This window comes from Thermobia domestica, chromosome 16 (genome assembly GCF_964235325.1).
Source record: "Thermobia domestica chromosome 16, izTheDome1.hap1.1, whole genome shotgun sequence".
NCBI lineage: Eukaryota > Metazoa > Arthropoda > Insecta > Zygentoma > Lepismatidae > Thermobia > Thermobia domestica.
The window spans coordinates 68,650,391-68,673,901 of NC_137469.1; the positions used below are offsets into that span (position 1 = coordinate 68,650,391).

General features: G+C 36.3%; 1 protein-coding gene across 1 annotated transcript in view; it reads right to left on the reverse strand.

Moving 5' to 3' along the window:
• Positions 1–23,511, reverse strand: part of LOC145673136 (pikachurin-like) — a 322,467-nt gene that overhangs the window by 177,119 nt on the left and 121,837 nt on the right. The gene's annotated exons all lie outside the window — the stretch shown is intronic.

The following is a 23,511-nucleotide window of genomic DNA, read 5'->3' on the forward strand; positions in this document are numbered from 1 at the left end:
AGACCCACTGAGACTAGTGAGGTTATCTACAATGAGTAATAATTCTCATGAAATCACTGCGTTTTTTTTTTTTTACTCCGCTGTTTTTCGTAACTCTGATTTCTCCCTGTCTGGAGCAACCATGTACCACAAGCAAAGTTGACAGATTTGGAAAAGAAGATTGAAAATGTAGTTGCTCGAAGAATATAGACTGCTTACTGCTACTTACACTGTTATTACTCGAACTCGCTCTTTCTCGATCACTCATCGATTACCTCAAGCACGAACGATTGCTTGACGTGAGTTCTGAGAAAATATCAAATGCCCCAGGAACATTTCTCTCTTCTCTTCGCTTTCAGACGGAAGAAACGCATTTACTCGTTCTTTTCTTCTTTCTTTGGTGGACTTCTCCAGCTCATAATATGCTATTATAACCTTCACTCGCTTTTGGAGCACAAAATACTCATACAATGCTCTGTTCAATGCAGACATAGATATTATGCTACATTAACTACGGCAACTAAAAAGGAAAAGGAAAATGAAAATAAAATGAAAAATTCACTTTCATGCGAAGTTTCTCAACCTGTAGGTCGGGACACCTAGGGATCGCGAATTAAGGAGTAAAAGATAAATGTAATTACGATATAGTAGCGCAAAAACAAATGTAAAGATTATTTTGATTGACATATTTTTGTTTTCATGTCAATTAAGAAATACTGCATACAACGTTAAACAAAATTATAAACAAATAAAAAATCATTTACCACTCCACTGCCCAGAGTTTTTGTTATCCATGAATACTCACAGGCGGACAATTTGTCCTCTTTAGTTTTTTTTTTTAATCTTTATGTACACATTGAGGATAGGTCTTCATATGTTTCTGTGATTCCTATACTCTCCCTCATCATGGCAATAACACCAAGGAGGGTACCAGAGGAATAAGGGGGTTCAGGAGCCTCAGTGTTAGATATAATTTTGTAAAGCTCATACTTACTTAAATAAATTCAGTAAATGTTACACAAGTTTTTCCATATTATCCCAAAATTGGAAACTAACTTTCTAAACGCGTTAAAATTATTGTATTTCTATTTATTTATTTATTTATTTATTATTTTGTTAAGATATTTTTATATCCTTTTTCAATCTGATACAGTTCGTGCTTTGAGACAACCTACCGTATGATGAAACGTGGGGTATCTTGTTTTTCTTCATGTAATTAACAAGAAGATGATCTCGTTGTCATCGGTGTCGTTGAAATGATCTAACAACTGCTTTTATGATTAATCTAGTAAGTTGACTTAGTTTTAATATTATTACTACCGATATGTGATTACATTATTATTTTGCAATAATACCTAGGTACTGTAATTCTTATAAACCTAGGAAGATATTCGACAATAGTAGTAGTGAGATAACCAATTTCTTTTGTAAGTACTGGGTGAAGAGACACTTTGAAGAACCGGTTTCGAGAACCCGAGAAACATTAACAACCGGTTCGAGCGAATTGATTCGAACCCTCTGAATAACACAACCAGCGGTAATTTCAAGTTTCTTCTTATGCATAAACGATGATCAGGTGTGTTGTAGATTATCTGAACACTATTTATGATTTTATTTTATTTTCTGTATATCACTGAATTTTCATCTATTACTTAAACTATAAATGGTTATTTTTTGTGTGTTTTGTGCCTATACATCCGATCTATAATGATGACACATAAATTTCTCCCTTCATATGGTTTCCCAACTTTATTTATTTCGGAAAGGTGAATAGTCGCACTGGATGAAATATTAATAGCGGTGTCTGTAAAAAAAAAAAAAAAAAAAAAAAAAAAAAAAAAAAAAAAAAAACCTTCAGATGCAAATTGAAAGTGACTGTGTTTGTGACTCTTAATTTCTTGAACCACCCGACCGATCTCGATCAAATTTTTGACATAGATGCAGTTCTGGACTGGGAGTGTTTTTAGCTATTCACTTTGACGATAGAACTTAGGGGAGGGGAGGTGGGAATTATAAAAAAAATAAATAAAACTTAATAACTCTTGTACCAAACGACCAATTTCGATCAAATTTTCAACATAGATGACGTTCGTGCCTGGGATGGATTTTACCATTTCACTTTGGCGGAATAACGTAAGGGAGGGGGAGGAGGGGGAGATATAGAAAAATTAATAAATATAAAAATAAAAATGACCATGTTCGTGAGTTAGTAATTCGTGAACCACCCGATTGATCTCAATCAAATTTTCAACATAGATGAAGTTCGAACGTGGAAAGTTTTTTTATTATTTCATTTTGATGGTAGAACTTAGGGGAGGGGAAGGGGGACATATATGTAAAAAAAATAAAAAATAAAAGTGATTGTCTTTGTGATTTCATCACGCTTAAATCACTGAACCGAATTATCAACATAGATGAGGTTCGGACCTGGGGTGGTTTTTATCATATCCCTTTGACGGTAGAACTTAGGGTAGGAGGAGAGGAGGGGAGAGATATATAAAAATAAATAAAACTTAATAAATCTTGAACCACCTGACCGATCTCGATCAAATTTTCAACATAGATGACATTCAAGCCTGGAAAGTTTTCTTTTTAAAAATATTTTCACTTTGACGGTAGAACCTAGGGGAGGGGTGGGAGGGGAGAATAATATATAAAAACTCAATCATTTAGACAACAATAGTGTCCTGCGCTTGCGCAGGACGTGCGGGTTTGCTAGTTATACTAATTACTCTGCCCCCTGCCCGTTACTTGAATGGCAGGTAACACGATGGCACAATGACGATTAAGACTCATCCTTGCAGTACCAAGTAGCTGCTGCTGCATTGCTGAATGCACGGATTTCTTAGTCCCTCCGCACCCAGTGACAAATAGTTTCGCAATAGTTCCTACAGTCAGCAACTTCGTGGAGACAAAACAGCTCTATCAACGTTTCCTAACAGCAACAGAAATGTCGCCAGGCATTTGGTATCACAATTTGGCAGGATACTGGATACAGTTCGGGCTTCGAAGAATGTGTTATTGCATGTGTATTAATGCAAAATATAAGGAGAAAAAAGAAGAAAAAAGAAATACTGGGTGTGTATCCTATGCAAAATGAGAGATTGCTGCAGGGGGAAATTTTACACGCTATGCAGTGAATAAGGACAAAAACACAAGTTTCAGACTAACTGCACCAGCTAAAGACATGCTAATAACGACATCAGAGTAAGTACATTTTATCTGTGTATATTAGTTTAATTTAGCTGTAAAATAATCGGTAATCAAATCATCTGATGATATTTAACAGGTCTGTCTGTAGCCGGTGGCTTCTATCGCTGGTGTTCGAGCTGCCTTTTACTTCATTGCATTTTGACATGTTGCGCAACTATTTCGTCTCCGAGCTGTCACCAGCATGGAGACATCTCACTGACGTTACTATTTCCGTCGTCGCAATGAGCGTCCCCCCTCCATCAAACTTAATACATTTCGTCATGTTGACTAAACAGTTACGCAACAAAAAGTCCCAATGTGCAGAGAAACTTAAAATTCGCATGCATAAACTCTATTCTACACTGTTAAATCTTGGTGATATTTTTGGAAACAAAATGCAACTTAGACATGAGTGTGCAAGGGGGATTTGAGGTTTAACCAAATTCTATGAAAATGAATGTACCGTACTGTACGCTTAAATACGGTGCTTGTTTTCTATCTTTCTAAATATACTCAATATTGTTCATTATCTAAGCGTTATTCATTTAAGTTCAGAAAAGATGATTGCGAAGCGTAAGAAAGAGCCTTAAAAATGAAAGAGTGTGAGAGGTCCCTGGTACGACCCCAGGCCATATGAGCTTGTGGTGGACAACATTGAAAACTTGAATATTCTTGACGTTCTCCAATTTTCTCCCACATTATTATCCTACTAATTCTTTCAGAATCATTCATACTTTCTTGAACGCATCCGTCTCCTTTTAGTCTGTAGAGGACATAATCATGGAACGTAAAACTAAAAATTTCACTTCATTTTAAAAACGAAAAAGGACCATTTTTTTAATTTATAATGCGACGAAACAGTACAAAAAAATCGATGTTGATAACAGTCAGATAATTATCTTTAGTTGTCAGTTCTGGTTACTTACTCATGAACAAAACTAAAAATCAGTACCGAGAACAGTCAATAGTTAGTTCTAGTTTTCATTTCTAGTTATCTGTTCATGAACAAAATAAAATATGTGAAAACGTAATACTCCACTGGGAGTACAAAGTCATTTGAAAATAATGAGATAAAGCAAATGATAATTAAAAAACAACAACTAAAATAACCTAATCGGAGTGTTCACAGCACAGAATAAAAATGATCTGGGTTAAAACTAATATAACAGTATGTACGTTATATAAAAGGATTTTCTGGCTGTGGTGTATGTGAACACGCAACTGATGAAATTACCAATACCACTAAATCAATCAACATGCAAAGAGCGTTTTACACCATGTGTGTGTTATACAGTGAGATGAAAATACATACATACACAATAGATAATACGCTGAACTCAATCTGGACGGGAGAGGTGGAGAACCAGGTATTAAGCGAATGAAAAAAAAAAGTATTTTCTGCTTGTTCGAATAATGGGCGTATATGTCAATCTGCATATGATTCAAGAATACCAAACAGCTTACATGCAAATTTAGCGCCCTCTCTCATCCATACATATAATGGTCAAGCGTCCGGTGAGTATGATGGATGAGATAGAGCGGCTGCCTGCTTCGCTTAAACATCAACAGTATCATTGTCTCACGTAGCAATTACTCAAAATAACACTCGGCATCTAATTTTTTTGTTTCTTGTTTTTCGCACGTCGTTGAGCGCGTCACATTATTTAACGAGGGAAAAATAGAATTTGTAGTTATCTATTCTAATGTAATGAGGCAATTGCTCTAGTTTCGAAACATTTTTACGAGTGCAGCACTGCCAACGCAGCGCAAGTAATATTCAAGTACGTATGGCCTGGGAAATATACTAGAATCTGGTACGGATTAAGGAACAGCAGGGTTGAATGTATTGTGCAAGGGTTCAATTTTCGTCCGTAATAGTGTGAACATTCAAACAGTAATATATTACTGTAACAAATAAAATAATTGTTTTGATTCTTTACATTTGTGTTTCTACTGTTATACGTACAAAATTATTATTATTTTGATTACAAGACAGAAAACCACTTTTCTTTTTTTTTAAAAAAAACCTTTTTATTCCCACTGGAATCATGAAAATAAATTAAACAGGAGAAAAGAGTATTTTGAAACAGAATAAAGAGAGCACGGTGGCTCATTGGTAGAGTGCTTACCTCTGGTGCATGGGGTCCGTGGTTCGATCCCCGTCCAAATAAGTTTGTCGTAGGCAACATCGTGTCCATGGGTTTTCTTGGGTACTCCCATCTCCTTTCTCATTCTCATTCCACCACTTCCTCCATAATCATCATTTGCCTTAATCATCATCTCTTTAAGCCTAAAAGGCATAATCGTGGGGCATTAAACTAAAAAAAAAAAAAATAATTTCATTTTCAAACATAATAAAAAATTGTTTCTTTATATTTTTAGTTACGTTTGTTATTCCTATGATTTTTATTATTGCTCAAATTTTCAAATGTTTTGGTCTTGTTTATTACATTTTCGTCCAACGTGTCCCCTAAGAATGATGCGCCCCTAGACTCGAGTCCAGTGGTAAGTTATTTGGAGAATGTTAGGGTTCTTCAACATTCACCTCGTATTAGCTACATGGAATATTATATGTAAGGAATAATTTTAATACCCTCATATGTAATAGACTTTTCCACTGATCATTCTTACTAGAGTAGGAACCATGAACAATCGTTGTACAGCTCAGACTTCCTTCATACGTGTTCTAGTGTGTTAGAAATCTGTATGAATATAAAGTATTGTATCTGCAGTATGTCTATTTGCATATGAGTCCTAACATCTCCATTCGTACCCGCAAGCAATCAGAGAACAAATGTTTAAAACTTGTTTTCCTAATGACAATTATTATTTCGAAACTAGTTTCAAACACAACAACTGTAAATAATGTAACGCAATTCGTGTCCGAAATCACCAATTTATAATGTAAGGTCCATAAGATATAATCCTGCGGCGGAAATCACTCTCTATATTTCGTACTATATCATATTTCTCTCGTTGCTATGACGACCAATAACACATATCGTCAGATTGCCATGTTAGCAGAACATCAAAACATCAATAATAATATCTGAAGGAATTTAACAAGGATCTTATAAAATAGAGGATCTGCCCTTACAACAAAATCTTGAAGCCATACGTCACAGTTTCGCCACCCCTATTCTGCCCACTCCACCCAATAGGATCGCAATGCTTTGAGCCAACAATCATGGCGGAAACGAAAGTATCCAATCAAACAATGGCAGAAACGAGAGTAGCCAATCGGACGTGCCGATGCTCGGTTGTTTCTTGGCTTCATCGATTTAATAGGATGAAGATACATATGGGCAGATCCTCTATTTATAACATCCTTGGAATTGAATTAATTTTCTTTTTATATTTTCTTCTTCTTTTAGCTAGCTTGTGCATATTTTAATAGCACTTATTGCCCGTAAATACAAGTAATAATACTGTATTAAAAATACATAATATCGTTACAATAAGAGTGACATAGTATCAATAAAATTCTAGAAGCTCAACATTACATACAACATACTTCTATTTTTAAGTCAACTTCGATAAATAAAATGGAATAAAATTAACGAAAACGAAATCAATTATTGCGAAATTAATAGCGACTTTGCTTAGAACGCAAAGGTGAAATAAAGGTAGAAGATCTTTGAGAAAGGAAAATACGTCATCTCAAACAACTTACATAAAATTAGATTATCACTTCATATTTATTACACAGAGTGTATTAACAGAGAAGGCATTAAACATAACCTGATCAATTTGTTATTATTTGGGGCTGTCATGACTAGTATCTGTAGTATTTCATTTGTTTTTTTTTTTATTTTCAGTTGAGTTGCCAGTAGCGACAAGTAATTGAGAAGATGGCTGGGAACCTTTCTTTTGAGCAACAAAAGTGGCTATTATAGCATTTCTGGAAATGCGAGAACATAAAAGAAGTGCAGAGACGATGGCGGGCAAAATTTGATACTGTGCCACCGTCATGTGTAAACAATTACGAAATTACGCGACACTGTACAGAGGAAAGGAACTATGTGTGATCTGAAGAAGGAACGTTTGAGTTGAGTTGATTTTGAGTTTAACGTCCCGTTCAGCAGTTAGGCTATATGTAACGTGCACCTACTGATTAACGTGGAATCTAAACCGCATGAGCTCCCGCCGGGAATCGAATGAAGAAGGAACGGTATGGCAGGAAGAAATTAGTAACGGGCGAAACGGGAGTGGAAGAAACTTTCACGAAATCCCCTTAGAAGTCAATACAGCAAGCTTCGTGTGAATCATGTATAAGCAAATCAAGCGTTCATAGCATTTTAAAGCAAGCAAAGTGGAAACCCTACATTTCCAGGTTGCTTCACGCAATCAATAAGGACGATCCGGATAGACTTTTCCACTGATCATTCTTACTAGAGTAGGAACCATGGACAATCGTTGTACAGCTCAAGCTTCCTTCGTACGTGTTCTCCAATTTTGTGAATAGATTTGCTACAATAAACAGTTTACTTATTTCATTTTTGATCTGATGAGCCGACTTTAAATGAAACCACCAATCGCTACAACTGTGTGTACTGGATAAGAGATAATCCCCAGGTTATGGGAGAAGCTGTTAGTCTTCGTGGGTTATTAGTGTGGTGTGGAATGTCTGTCAGAGGACGTGTTGGGAATTCTTTTTTAAAGGACCAGTGATAGGTGTAGAGTACCTTAACATGTTGCAGAAAAAATTGTATCAGCTGTTCATCAACTGTACCCAGATGAAGATTCTTCTTTCAGCAAGACGGCACATAACCACATTGCCCTCAAGACGTGCGGCAATTCCTGGATGAAACATTTGCTGAGAGGTGGAAGGACCCATCAAAAAGTGTCGAGTATCCACCTAGATCTTCAAACCAAACGCCGTTAGACTTCTTTCTGTGGGGAACTCTGAAGAACACTGTCTACGTTATAAAACCACATACAATTGATATAATGAGAGAGGCGATTAAGATTGCCTGTGAATCCATTTCAATGGGAACCACATCACACGTTTGTCGGTCTGTTCCACAGCGTTGTCGACGACATATTGATGCCAATGGAGGACAATTTGAATATATTCCATATTAAAATATCATTAGTAATGTTTTAAACATCTTTGGCACATAAAAAAATTAAATTTTCTTTATTTTGACTTGAGTTACTAAAATTCAAACAGTATAAAACTCCCTGAGGGACACCCTCCACACTTTTGAAAACAAAGAAAATCCAATTTTACTCTAGTGGTTATTTACTGTAGAATTCTCGTTTAATCTAAGATGGCCTCCGAAAGAATGCTTAAGAAACCAGTTGCAAGTAACATTTAGTAACAGAAGAGATTCGTGTTTTTCATAAAATTACAGATATACATGACAAAGTAAAGGAGAACGAACACTGATCTTATTAAAGGAAGATAATATGATTTAATACATAACGCTTCTATTCTCCATCATCTTACTTCTGTATCCACTAACAAAATACATTTAGCCTACTAAAATAGATAACAGATTAAAGAAATTTTAAAATATTTCTAATGTACGGTATTCGTGGTTTTCATGAATAAATTTAAGTGTAGTTTGCACACAAACTAAATAAACGTTTTCTTCGAGGTCGAAACAAAACCTAATGAAATAGAATTTCTAGTTTAAAGTTCGATGGTTATGTCTTTTAGGTTAAAGCGAATCGATGATTAACGAAAGTGAATTATTGTGAATGAATTGATACAAGAAGAATGAGGGAGAATCTCGGGAAAATCTACGGACATGGTGTTGTCTACCACAAACTCACATGGTCTGGTATCAAGTGAAAGAACCAAGAAACAAATGTCAACACTACCACTGAGCCACTGTTCTCCTCTTTGTAGGTCGAATTGTAAGAGTTGCCCAACTTCTAACATAAAATCTTCCTTGTTTTGCTTATGATGATTGGCTGACTACTTGTAAGTATGGCAACATTCGACTCAATGACAGTGCGCACGTGACCACTAGTGCATTTGTGACCACTGATCACCCTGATGCACTACTCCCTATATACCTACTTGAAATTCAAATCGTTCCCACAATGCAACAAAAGTGATATCGGCGACATTGCTAGCTACAGTCGTAACTAATTGCATCGTCTGCTACTGGCAGTAGCTAATTGTATCATTGGCTAATTTAAACAAACTCATGCTCTCTGAATGATCTGATTCGTTCTTGTTTTCAGTAGTTCGTGCTACCCAACTGCTTTGACTGGCGGCGCCAAGTATCCACTCACGTGATTTAGTTTCAGTGGGAAGAGCAGCTGAATCCTCTTATACTATATATCCTTACTCTTAAGTTTTCGACAGTCTTAATATTGGTAAGAAACGTTGGTTATTTGTTGTTCCACGGTAAGTAATGAATTCAGGGAGTGGCCCGCAGTAAGGAAATCTTCTCTGACACTCAAAGCTTTCCCACCACCGAAGTTCATATTATGTTGCTTTCCTATATTTTTCATAGGTTTAATTTTTATGTCCATTACGCCAATGGAAGCAAACATTTTCCCATGTTCTCCATAGCGGTGTTAATATGAAACTAGTAAGGCTTGAGCATCAACCTTCTTTTTTTTTCATTGTTTAATTGCTTGTTTACTGAAGTTTTGCTTTCCTTTACAGCAACGAGGCTATATGATACGTGGATCTACAGTTTTAAGTGGAATCTAAACCATCGTTCTGCGTTTAATATTTAAGACTCGCGCCGTAACTACTAGACTAATGGGGACAGCATAGTTATTTAAATCACAAAGTAGAGCTTAGAGGATTATATTGTTAGTACCTCCGTCCGTCCGTTACTCTACGATGGCTCAGTGGTAGAGCGCTTACCTCTGGTGCGTGGAGACTCTAGTTCGATCCCCGTCCAAATACGTTTGTGGAGGACAACGGAGTAGTCCCGTTTCATCCTACATCTCATTACATCAACTCTTACATCATCATTCACTTGCCTTAATTATCGTTCTCTTTAGCCTAACGGGCATAAACGAGGGACGTAAAACTGAATGATTTCATTTCAGTTTTGTTCTATATATTTTGGAGAATCTTGTCTCCTTCCCCTCTGTCCCTCAAGGAAAATTGGAAATGACGCTTCTGCATCGGAGCATTTCGATTTACAAAACATTGCATAAAATAACGAAAAACTCAGACTATTTGCTTTGTAAATAATAATAATAACATTTGAAAGGTAAACAATAATCCGTCGTGTTGCATTTGGAAATGTGTAGAAGAAAAGAAAAGAAAAAGAAGAAGAAGAAAAATGAAAATGAGAATGTGTTAGTAGTATTTTGTAACATTTGTTTAACCTTAAACTGAAATTGACATATTAGTTGCTAGTATTTCTTTCTGCAGAGCTGAACATGAAACACTGACTGAATGAGCTAAAACATACTAGGTTTGGAAGTGTGCCAACAACACACCATTCGTTTTTTCCCCCTTTCTTTACTTTTTTTTTTACTACCACATGATGGAAAAAAAATGGAAAAGGCAAGTTAATTAATGACAATGTCACTAAAATTTACATGTATTGGTTGTTTCACCGGCTGGAATACAAGGAAGAGTTTGACATTTGAGTAGGATTAATGGTACAAAAGAGCCTAGAGCGACATCTTGTGCACTGAATGTGATTTTAGGTGGGCAATTGCAATCTCCTTTGCTGGAACTGTTTTTTATTTATTTTTCCTGTTCTATTTTTGCTATTTATCAATAAATAAAACAAGCAATAATTCATTCTTTCATGCGAAACACTAAATACCTCTAGTTATTTATGACATTTTACTGCCTTATCTACATAAAAATCACCAAAGGCTATTCTCGTGTTAGGAAAATAAATGTGTGAACTGTGGCAGTTGGAGGAGCCAATGGCGTACGTACGGGGCAAAATATTATACAAATATAAACATTTAATATATCAATACAAAAATCATACTTGTCCTGAAAGTATAGATATGATATTGAGTGCCTGAACCCCATTGATGAAATTCTGCGTACGCCACTGGAGGTAGCAGTAATGATTCCAGATTTCTCCCTGGGGGGCACTTTCAATACACAGAGGCAGCGACACAACAAGGCTAGTTGTCGTCCGGGGTAAGAACTCGCCTTAGCCCCCCTCCCCCCGCCCTGGTGACCAACTAAACCAAAACGCTCCCCGACTACATGTGATATTGGCATCACACAGTAATTGAAGCGCTTAGAGAACAAAGGTATTATGTTACATTTTTCGACACGTTGAATTCTGGCGGTTCGTGCAGATGTTATTCATTACTCATGCTACCTAACGCACCATTTAGTGAGTCCACGTCCCAGTGAAGAGATTTGGAAACTATGAAAGCTGTATGTTAACACATAATTGCGAAAGTAAATTTTACCAAATGTAGGCCTATATTCAATTTGCTAGATCACACTTTTGTCCTCTAAGCACTTCAATTCTCCTATTCCGTTTTTTCTTCATTGGTAAAGCTTGATTTCAAAATTGCAGTACATAATTTAATTTTTTAGTACAAGATAAAACACCAAACTATAATTAGTATTTGCTTGCCAAGTAATCTAAGAATAGTATCTTTGACATATTCTTATAATCTTATAATAACAGCAAATCACAATGTTTTTGGAATTATATCAGAATGTGCATATATGTAGAATGAATCAACAGTCTGTTGCTTCAGAATAGAATATATAATTATGACAAACAGTGAAGCTGTTGTTTCGAGTATTAACTCAGACATTTTGGAAATCTCTTAAATTGATGTAAGTTAGATGACAACATAAAAAGCTGGAAGTAAAATTTAACTTTGTGGGATTTTTTTTTTTTTTCTGGGAAATGTTTTACAATGTTCTCAAAAGATAGTTTTGTAGCTAACTTATTCTCTATGGATATGATCCTAAGGTTGATAAGTCGTTGTTGTTTTGTTAAGTTTCTGAGGTAACTTTTATGATCTTTAGTTGCTAAAGCTCCTTTCCTTGCCTCATAGTGAAAATAAATGTTTGCCCAGTTTTGCGCCCCCAATCCAACACCCGGGGCTAGGGATGCGCTCGAGACGAGTCGAGACAGAATTTTTCTGACAAAATTCGAGTCGAGACACAGCTTTTCCAATAGAAAAATATATATTTTTCGAGTCGAGACATCACTTTTACAGCACATTTTCGAGACGAGACAGTCTCAAATCTTGTCTCGTGCGCATCCCTACCCGGGGCACAAGTCCCGTTTCCCCTTCCGTTAGTTACTTCACTGCACATAGGTGAAAGTAAAACTGGGAAAACATTAGTAGCTCTCCTCGACTACTATCAGAGATATCTACCGGAATACCCCGTAAAACCATCCCTGGAAAGTGTTAGTAAATACAGGGAAATTCCCCTAATTTAAGGAGATTTGGATGCAAAGTTTAGCAAATAGGGGGAAAAGTAGGTTGGTTGTCTGCCTTGGAGTCTAACATACCTTTTCAGCTCCAAGTTACATGGGACGTGGACCTACAGTTTTAAGGTGGAATCCGAACCACCGCAATGCATTCTAACTAGCCAGTTCAATTTACTCCCACCAGAAATCAAACTCAGAAGCCCGTGCACCAAACTGTGCGTGCTAGTCACTAGGGCACCAAGAAGAGCAATGTAGACGGGGAAAAGGGCACTTTTAGAGCCAAGTGCTGAAATACATTGAAGTAGTTGCAGACAGGCCCGGGGAATGCTCAGCGCCTTGCGACCTTATTCAATCTCACTGAAACTTTCAGTTATTTGTTGGTATGTAAAGTATGTGTGACTGTAAGGTGAACTCAAGTTATCTACAACGGTATGTTGTATACTTGTATTTGAGCAATAGTTGGTTTATAAATAGGTACAAGCCAGTTCATTTTATAGAGGAAGAAAAAGAAGAAAATAATATAAGATTAATATATGTATTTCGAATCTATATCTTACGCGTTAGGGATTCATTTATGTAATAAGTTTGCTGCTTACTATAATTTTTACATCTGACTGACTTTATCATGAGTACTATATCAAAAGTAAATATAGCAACTTGACTTTGTATTTCGAATATATAATTGGAATGTTGATATGTAACCAGAACGACGAACTGAAGATTGTCATAAAAACAAACACGATATGCATATAATGTAATGTGATAGTCTCACTGTTATGTTGTATGTGAGTTAATGTTTTTAAGAAGTATCTAAAGATAATAAAAGATTTAACAAGGTAATTTAAAATCGGTCAATTTTATTATCTAACGAACCAGTGAGTGAGTTTGTTACATTTATATGGTGTCGAAACACAGAGAAACTGTGATTTAGATTAGAAGAATAGTAAATCTTTATCACCATTGACCGAGACGTAAATTTCATTTTACTTCGCAGTGGAACAAAAATAGGTAATAGTATACATGAGAACCCCCTGTCTTCCGTGCGCGAGGATACTTCATATTATATATTTATACGTTACCAAATTAAATCACTGTGTTGTCTTCATTATATGTGCTTAACATTCTATTTTTACTTTCTAGAATAAATTTTGTTGATTTCGATTCGAAAAATGTTAAATATTTTTAAATTTATATCGTGATGCAGACCAAAATCCTTGTTGCATATAATGTAATGCGCTATAGCATATAAAGTACAAGGGCAAATAGGTACGTTCTTTTTTATTTTCGTATCAGTGGATAAGTAAATGAAAGTGGGTTTGTTACCCCCTTTCTAAGTTCGTAGATACTCAATGAATAATCCCTAAAAGTATGAGCGTCCAGCTTCTTCTGGAACTCAGACGGTCTTACGTATACTATATCCCAAAAATATACAGGAGTATAAAGATGAGTGTCCCGAGAAATGATTCTATTGAGAATATAGGTACGGAAGATGGAACGAATACTTCTGAGAATGTGATTAATAGAATGCCACAAGAAACAAATCAACCATACGTTACCTGGGAAGTAATCCTTCAACAAATGCAACAACAAAATAATCACATGAACCAACGATTGGACCAAATGCAACAACGAGGTGATGAACAGTTGAAACAAATGCAACAACGAGGTGATGAACGATGGGAACAAATGCAACAACAAAATAATCACATGAACCAACGATTGGACCAGATGTAACAGCGAATTGAGGAACGGTGGGAACAAATGCAACAACAAAATAATCACATGAACCAACGATTGGACCAGATGTAACAGCGAATTGAGGAACGGTGGGAACAAATGCAACAACAAAATAATCACATGAACCAACGATTGGACCAGATGTAACAGCGAATTGAGGAACGGTGGGAACAAATGCAACAACAAAATAATCACATGAACCAACGATTGGACCAGATGTAACAGCGAATTGAGGAACGGTGGGAACAAATGCAACAACAAAATAATCACATGAACCAACGATTGGACCAGATGTAACAGCGAATTGAGGAACGGTGGGAACAAATGCAAATACAAAATAAAGACGATTTTAAGCAATTATCTGAGCAAATTGACGGTAAACTAGAAGCTACAAGTATACAACATACCGTTGTATATCCTCCGTGCGAGAGGTTTTGGGTTCGATTCCCGGTGGGGACAATCGGTCGAAAAAGTTTAAGCTTTTCAGGACAACCATCCTGAGTGAGGTTTCCCTGGGTTTTCTTAATTCACACCAGAAAAATCCAGGATGGTACCTAGGTCACTTCCTTCCTTCCCTTTTCTCAGATAATGTGCTCGTCCAGGGACGTCATCCCTCAAACGTGACGGGCGAACATGGTCATAGATGCCGAGAGCCCAGAAATCTAATTCCTAATCAAGTTAGCCTCCGTTCCCCCTAGTCTTAGTGTTATTGCTACGTACATGGCTTGTTGCTGACCAAATTTTGAGGCCCTATTTTCTGTCTTCCTTCCACTGAGAAGAATCGACAAGCCTGAATTCTCTTCAAATTGCTTTCCTTGCTCCTTCCTCGTTTAATGGACAGTTTTATACCGGATGTATCAAAAGTCCGGTACCATAGGCCAACTTTGTTATGAGTAAAGATATGGAAAAATGTAAAGAGAGAAAAAGCTGTTAAAATATTTTCAATCTAAAATGTAGAAGTTCTTCAATCGCACAAGCCATTTGGGTTACAAACTGGCCAATAAAAAAAGCTGCTTTTCCAGTACAGCAGCTTGTTCGAAAGGAACGTAAGAGTATGGAAAAATGAGACGGTAAACGTGCACATTGATGTGTGAGGGATCCTAGAGCACCTCAAATGTACGCATTTTACATCAATACTGTATTTTTCCTATGGTGAGGACCCAATGAAACAGCCTGCTGAACTGGCAACGTTGCTTTTTCATTTAACATAAGGCGTCTTACCAGTGAGTAGCTCAAACGACTGATGTGATTAAAAAAAAAAACTCCGTCTTAGATTGAAAACCACATATTTCCAACAACTTTCCTACCTTTCTATTTTTTCGAGCTACCTTGTAGCTAAGCAGTTAGCATACGCGCCTTTGGCATGGGGAACCAGGGTTCGATTCCCAGCGAGATCTAATATGCTCCGGATTCCACGTTAACCTGTAGCTCCACATCTCATATAGCCTCGCTGCTGAAAGGGAAACTAAACTCAAAATCAAATCCTTCCATTTTTATGTACTTTTACTTATAACCAGGGATAAAAATGAGGGGGAACGCAGGAGGACGCCGTTTTACCCCACTTCCCAAAAAATATCTATGGCGTCCCTCCGCTTCGTAAAAAAAAATCAATGAGCAAGTTAGGGGCGGCGTGACGTCATCCGTCCCCCTACCTTTTCTGATCAATTTTACCCCTGCTTTTAACGGAATTGGTTATGTGAAGTCGTTTGAGATAGATTTTTTTTTAAAGTTTTATAATTATTTATGTTTAATTTCCACAAATAAAGGTAGCCAGAGAAACAAACAACAGCCAATTAAATTTTGGGAAGGAAAAGAGAAAAAAGACGACGTATTGTCTCGTGTGTACGGTATTTGCTGCCTGGCTTGATCTATCTTCGTCGGCGTGTCTTTTATATTTGTTGTGGTCGGAGGCGTTTGCTGATGTGGAAGTATCAAAGAAACGCTTCATGGATATTGCGCTGCTCTTTGAGTTATGGACCAATTTCAACAGAAGCAACATGATACTGGAAGAAACCATATTGAGGTCACTTGTTCATTCGATCACTCGTGCTCGATTAAGCTGTCAACTCCAGGCATCAGTCGCTTCTTCACCCAACTCTTCGATAGACATCTTTCTTTTATTTTCTTCTCTATCTTTTTATTCTGTTTGCTGCTTTTTCTTCTTGTTACTTACCTCCTGCGTGTTTCTTATGGATCCATTCTTTGAGTGATCTTCTTCAAAGAACAAAGACACCAACGAAAAGATATTTTTACGATTTGCTTCTGACATATTTAACATATTCTCTTTAAATAATGTCTCCAAATCAAAAGTACCAAACTGACAATCCCAAGTCGAACTGGGTTACCACTCCTTCATATGAGATTAGCGAAGTCAAGCAGTCCTGGAGTTGGTCCGAGAAGAGATGGATGACTGTTTGTACTTACCAGGCAGTGTTAGCATCACAGCGTGCATCTAGTGTCGTGAGGACAATTGAGGAGCTATCTGAAATAAAGGAGTAGCAAACTCCCGTCTAGAAAACCAGCATTAGCGGTGAGGGGCTTTATAGGCTTGTGTTGGGTTACCTTACGTCCCATTTCGACAGTCCCGGATTTTATTCGTGACAGTCATTTCGCCCCTTTCTGTGTGTGAGTGTGTGCCTTATCCTCATTGCAGTATTTTGAAACATCATTTTTGGTATTTCATATTTTTTGCATTAACAGCAAACTAAATTTATAGTACGTTTGAATATTGGTAAAGTCAACCATATCACGGCATACATTTCGTATATAATGTTTGGATCTAAGATGCGTGTTACTTTCTTAACCACCCATCATTAATGATACATGCAGGAGGAATAAAATAAAAATGCTCTTGTAGTGGTTAGGTACTTTCTTATGATGGAAGTAGTGAAAATAAACCTCCCGCCTAAGTGTACCAAAGTTTGGACTAGCAGAAATATGTTAACCGTACGCAAAGACGTATACAGGAATTTATTTTGCGAGGGTCCAAATCCTACCGCGAAAGTCTGTAGTCGCCACCGAAGCGACTTGCCGCGGAAAATGAACAAATGTTCCAGGTCCTTGTGAGTCCGATTGAAATCAAGATGACAAATTCACACCATTCGGTTGTAAAATCCCGAAACGAACTTTGCTCACATTAAGAGTCGAATGATATTACATATACAAGGATTCGAACATATAAATAACTATCAGGTATATTATTTGGTCTTTCAGATGAAAACATAATACATAAAACATTACGAGGAAATAAACAAGTAAACATGCATGAAACTATTTACATAACATAATTATAAATTTTGTTACTTAGGTTTTAATAATGAGTAACCGATATAGTACGTGTGCGTTCAATTGCTTAAGAAGTAGACAATAATCAAAATTACGCGTACAAATGTCTTGATTCAAATAGATAGGTTTGCTGCCAGAGGAGAGTTTCTCCATTCCAATCAAAATGAGGTAAGTATAACCTGTCAGGAAGGTGCATTCATATTTCCCATCCATGAAGAACCAGTGTTAAATGTATTCCAATAAGTAGTTCGAGCGCCATTTTAAGTTAAGTTTTTAGGTTAAGCCTAGGATAGATTTTTAAGTGTAGGATATTTTTATTAAGGTTCAGTTTAATATGAAATGATGCATCGGAATCTACAAGTCAACAGTTCATTTGTAGTAGATCAGATAAGAGTCTTACATTTCTTTTTTATACTTATTTTCCTTTTTTTTCATTAACTATGTCCATTTCAGCATACACATGTTCCTTAATTAATTAATATTTATCTATGCATACATTGTATGCAATGTAAGTATTATACTTAATATATATCTAGGTACTATATTACATCATTTATAACTAATTGCGCACTTTATCTTTATAGCATCTTGTCGTATTCAAGATGTTTCATCTTGTTGTATTCTTGATACTATTGACTTTTTTGATAAGATGAAACATCTTTACACTTAACCATTGCTATCAGAAACCTTGTGGGTATCCAATTTCAGAGCTGATGATGGATTGATTAAGACGGTTGCATTTGTTTGTAATCTAGATTGATGTATCTTAAGCTTGCGATTACCATTTCCGGATACAAAGAAAGGACTTTCTCCCTTAGAACAAATAGCATTTCGCATGTTCACCACGGGAAGAAGTTTGGTATGTATCGCGTGATATTTTCTCAATGAATAATGACACCGGAAGTGGTAGTATTTTTTTATCACTTCTGATTTAAGTAGATAGGTAAGAGTGAAAATGAAAATAAAATAAACTCTTTGAGTTTTACGTCTCACGATTATGCCGGTGAGACTAAAGGAGACGGTGATTATGAGTAATGAATGAAATGGTGGAATGAAGAAAGTGGGAGGAAACGGGAGAACCCCGAGGAAACCCACGCACACGGTGTTTGTCCACCACAAAGTTCACTTGACGGGGGCTGGGATCGAACCCGGGACCCGAAGCACCAGAGGTGAACGCTCTACCACTGAGCCACCGCGGTCCCAGAGTGAAAATGGGATACATTCTTGAAACGCTTAATTTATTGCATGAAACTGCTTCTTATTATCTATCTATTACCTTTTTTATTCTATAGAATTTACATTTAAAACCGGAAGTGGTTGATTTCTCACAATTCATGCTTTAATAGAGATATTTGAGCGGATATGGAATATATGCTGGGACTCTTGATTGCAGAAAACCGCTCCTACCCACCTGTTATCGTCGTTCTCTATAACGATCAGGATCATAACCGGAAGTGATTGATTTATGCCACTTTCGGTCTTAGTAAAGAGATTAGAGAGAAGATGGGCCAACCCCTTGGGGCGCTTAATTAATTACAGAAAACCGCTTCACGCTATCTATTATAGTCTTTATTCTATTGCAGTCAACGTTAAAACCGGAAGTGGTTGATTTCTACTATTTCCAGTTTGAATAAGGGACTAAGAGAGAAAATGGCACCTATTCTTAGAACGCTCAATTGTTTTTAAAAAGACGCTTCTCGCTACATCTTATCGTTTATGCTCTACAGTGATCAATATTAACACCGGAAATTGTTGATTTCTTCTACTTCCGGTTTGAATATTACTTCCATCAACGAACTCAATTCATAACGTTTGATCCTCTAAATTTTCATCAAAATTTCAAGTGATTCGTCAAGGAGTTCTTCAGATTTTTTATCTCGCGAATGGATGGACGAACAGAAGCACACACAGGCAGGGTGAATATATAAGGGAGTCTTGGTAAACCAAATTTCTTTAAAACATCTCAGAATGGAGTCTATCTTATGCACTAACATAACAATTACCAAACTAACCCTGGCACGGAGTCTCTGAAGTCGGAGATTTAAAGGTGGGAAATGTGAGGTCAGTCCATTCCAAGTTACTCTCACCATTATGAATGATTCTCTTGACTGGTGCATGCCACTTCTTTCATCTAACTGCATTTTCAATTTTCGTGACGACAGAGCTCCATCGAGGTTGTATTGTTAATATATATTCCTATGGTCCAGGGCAGGGGTAAAAGTAGATCTGAAGAGGTGGTGGGACGGTGCGGCATGACGTCACTCCGTTCCCCATGCCTATCTTTACCCATTGTAATTTTTTAGAAACTGGGGGGACGCGGTACATCATTTTTTCGAGGTGGGGGACGGCGTCTCCCAGCGTTCTCCCTAACTTTTACCCCCTGGTCCAGGGGGACAGATTTGATTCCCGCTGGGAGATAATGTGGTTCGGATCCCAGGTCTCATAAAAACTCGAAACTAATAGTGACGTTGAATTTGCAACCAAACAATCGTTGTGACACCGGATGAAAGCTCCACAACCAAGACCATTTGATTTTTCCCAACGCTCACTCCCTCTATTACTGAAGAGACTCAGGCTGGTTGATTTCTGATGTTTCATAGAAACTGCTACACCAAAGCAGGTGAGGCTTTGGCCTAAACGACATTATGTTAGTTAATGCACAATGCCCTTCCAATCTGTCCACAATATCTCGAATCACAATTTGAACGCCTCCTAATGACTCAAATCTCCCCCAATGTCAACCTAAAACATTTTCGTCCTCGATCTTAGTGGTTTTATTCGGACCGGAACGCTGTTCCAGAAATATTTGTCTTAGATGTTCTGTAGTTCAGTAACAAATTGACGAATAAGCCGAATATGTTGTTTAAATTCGACTGAACTTACCATGACATCATTCATAAAACAATTTCTCCGAGTCAACAGTGTCAAACTTTGTCACCTTCAACCAAAGTAAGTATTATTATTTTTTTAGTAGTATAATTGAGTCGTCGAATTCCAAAACGGCTCGTGTACATTTACAGAAAATCCCAGAAAACTACAAAATATAGGATCTGCATTTTTTTTGTAGAACTGAAAATACTTCTGTGAAAAACGTGAACATCCTCAAATATTCCCAGTTATTCAAAATGTATGGACGCTACAGTTTTTCTCGTTTTCTACGATTTTCTGTAAATGGACAAGATCCGTTTTCTAACTGGACGACTCAATTATATATTTAATTTGAAAATAATTGATATTCTTTATTCCTTCCTCAGAAGAAAGATTGTTTTCTTTTATTCTATTATAATTTTCAAAGAGACTAAAGAAAAAAACTAGAATAAAACGCAACTCATTTTCCAAGTATTGAAAGGAAAGAATTTAATGAACAGAGAATAACAATAAAGGAAATTAATTTATATATATATAGTTTCTGTAGAACTTTATATACATAAACGAAGTTCTACTGAAACTAAACTCTTTGAAATCAGTTCTTTCTGTAAAATATCCAGGCGTTTCTTTTTGTATAATAATACGATGCCCTTTGTAAACGTTTTGAGTTTGGCGTTAAGAGATTTCTTTCACAAAGATTTCGTGTTATTCATTTTACGTTCAATCATAGAGTTCGCAATAAAAATAATAATTAGAATTATTTTTTTTTTACTGGTCACAAAGATATTGTTATTTACATTATTCAAGCTTTATTTTTATATTTCCATTAGTTTTGCGTAGGCGGTTACGCAGTAATGAACTTTGTTATCAGTACAAGGATGAGTCGAAAGTCTTGCGATATTTTCACAACTCAATCACTAAATATTTACTAATATTTACTATATATGCTTTGAGACTCCCCGTAAACAAATAAAAATGATTTGTTTTTGTGTTATTTTCATATTGTTACATTATTACCCCTTATACTACATCCTCCCAGGATTATTAAACGTCTCCTTTTTGCCGGACATGTCTTCTCTTTCCTTCCTGGAAAATGTGGACAGGTGCCTTTAAAAAATATAGTAATATGTTCGAGTTTCTAAAGAAAAATAAATAAGAACAGGGTTATTTATTGAAAGTTATCTTCTTAAATGAGGTTGCGCAAGTGCTGAACAGAATTGCATGGTGTTTAGACAACCAGTGGTCTTTTTATCTTTTAAGTTTAGTACTTCTTATGACGTTATACGACTTCGCTTATTTTATCTTTCAGTTCCGCATAGTTGACGTTGATCAATGTTAAGGGATAAATCTAATACGACTTATACACATTTTTTTTAGATCGTGTTGTTTTAAATTTGAAATTAGGTATTTCTCTTATAGTTGCATTAAATTTAGTAACCCTGTGACCTCCTCATCTGACGAACCAACAATGATGCTTTATCAACTCATATCAATGATTATTTAATCGTAAAATCAATGCAACAAAATGCAGTTGTTACGCAAAGTATGCGCCTCTTTATCTTTTCTTCTTTAAATTTTCATATTGACCATTTCTTCTTTGAAAAGTTTCTTGTTATTCCGCTAAAGGGCGAAACAAACTATTAAAACACTTCATACAATTTGGCAACGTTACAAAACTATGACACGTTCATGTTGTGGCGGGAAGTTATTTACGTTATAACTTACAGAGTATTTTTTCTTAAAGTATTCTATCTCTTTCTCTAGAAATCAAAATCAATGAGAAAAATATGTTAATAAATGAATTACTTTGCCAAGGAAGAAAAGAAGAAGAAGAAGATGATGAGCGCAAAAGCTGTTACTACTTCGTGACCGATTGCGTTTTCTGTTCCGTTTTAAGAAGTTAGTCTTTTGTCTGCATGAGTGTGTGGAAGAAGAACATAAGAAAGAGAAGGGAGGATTGAGAAGATGGGAGACAAACGAGGGGAAAAGGGGGAAAGGGTTTGTGAGCCCAGGTGAACATCTCAGTCTGATAAATTCAAGAAAAAGAGACATTATCAGAGAAACTTTTTGTACGGAAACAGAAAAAGAAAAGAAAGATGAAATGGTAAAGAAGAAAACTTTTTTTTTTATTCTTTTTAAGCCGTTACTCTTGCTACTTGAATTTCGGAACACGAACCCACCTTCTTCATACCCATTCTTTCCCCTACTTCTCGTATAAGTCTGTTGAAATAAACTTTTTTAACAGACTTTTCCAAGGAAGACTGAAGATTCACGACGCACAAGGAGGAGGAAGAAGAATAGGACAACAAGAAAGAAAATTGAAGAAGAAGAAGAAGAATTTAACAGAAAAAAATCTGCAATAGGCCGTCTGTACTTTCTCTAGTTTTCTTTTCCTCCTGTATTCGTTATTTCTGACCTCCCCTCTTCTCTTTCTTTCTTACAGAACCAAGAAGAGAGTTAGGAATATAAATGGATAAAAAAAAAAAGAAATGGTGAAATGAGAAAAGTTGCGATAAAAATTTATGTGTGTGAAGTTTTCCTTTTTTGTTAACATAGAACGATAGAAAGCAAAATCCAAATAGAAATCGAACTTAAAACGAAGAAATAACAACGATTTCTATCGCTCTCACATTCGTTGCAACGTGTAATTCAAAATACCAAAACTCTGTCGGTAGATGACAGCATTATTGCTTGTTGTTGGCGTTCCAAGATTATTTTTTTCATCAGTGATATCCAAATAATTTACTTTGGTAAGGTACTTAAATTGAAAATTTGCAGGGATATTAAATATATAACAGAAAAAAAAGGCATCTATTTGGAGGGTGGAATACAGAATTCAATTATTCGATACATGCGTCGCACAGATGGCATTATTGTAATGCGAATTACAGGTTAATAACTATTGTATGTTTCACCTTACCTCTACTCTGCGATAAACAAACCCACATGTAACTACACTTTAATTGAAATTACTTGTCCTTTCTGACAGCTCGCTGCGCGCACGTGGTGCTTAATGCTGTGTTGTCAGCTTTTGCGTCAGGTATTGAAATACGAAATTATTCACTGCAAGTAAATATCAATTTTATAAAATTAA